General features: G+C 33.1%; 1 protein-coding gene across 1 annotated transcript in view; it reads right to left on the bottom strand.

The window, feature by feature from the left end:
* LOC106875392 (uncharacterized) overlaps window positions 1–843 on the bottom strand; it is a 41,744-nt gene that overhangs the window by 38,937 nt on the left and 1,964 nt on the right. The gene's annotated exons all lie outside the window — the stretch shown is intronic.

Raw genomic sequence — 843 nt, 5'->3', positions numbered from 1 at the left:
ATACGGCGCCGAGTTTACAATACTGTAAATAATAATAATGGTATTTTTATATAAGCTTACAGCGCATGGCGATCACCGTGCAATGACTAAGGAAATTTGTCTAATAAAGGAGCGAAGGCTTTCCTATCCGCGTGGGAGTCGAACCCACACCCCACATACATACACACACACACATACATACATACATACATACATACATACATACATATGGTTGGGGTACAATGAGTTTTTACTGCACGTTTGGCTTTGAAGCAGAATATATTTCTTTACAAATGTTTACTATCTTACAAAAGCAATATTAGCTAAGCAAATGGCCTTCTCTAGATGCAATAATACCACTATGACATAATTTGGTCACTATTTCAGAAACCTATCACCCTTCTCTTTGAGCATATAAAAGACAAATTTCGCTAGAGCAAAATGACTAGATAAGGTAAATTTGCCACTTCAATTCTCCAGAAAACAGACTCATAAACATCAATATCCATCCCTAGAAAGATGAGAAATGCAAAAATAAATTTTAATATCTATGTCAAATGAAAGAGGCTCGGGGGAAAATGACACATGATATGAAATTAACGAAACTTGACAAAGTAAAAAAGAAAATCGACATAAAATATTTTCTATAGCTTCTCAATCTGCTGGACCGTGCTCTTAGTAATATATTTACACACCGTGCAGTTAAAGGGAAAGAAATTATTAAAATTCGTCATTATTCATTTTATCCCATTTTAGACAATATTTTTTAAAACTTGAAAGTTACGAAATTAAACATCAGTATGGGAAATAATTGAGTTGGAATCCAACAGAGAAAAAGAATATTGATTGTTGAACACCAAAATT

This window comes from Octopus bimaculoides, chromosome 19, assembly GCF_001194135.2.
Source record: "Octopus bimaculoides isolate UCB-OBI-ISO-001 chromosome 19, ASM119413v2, whole genome shotgun sequence".
In the NCBI taxonomy this organism is placed as follows: Eukaryota; Metazoa; Mollusca; class Cephalopoda; order Octopoda; family Octopodidae; genus Octopus; species Octopus bimaculoides.
Note: the sequence above shows the minus strand (reverse complement) of the source record. Positions and strands in the feature narration are given on the sequence as shown.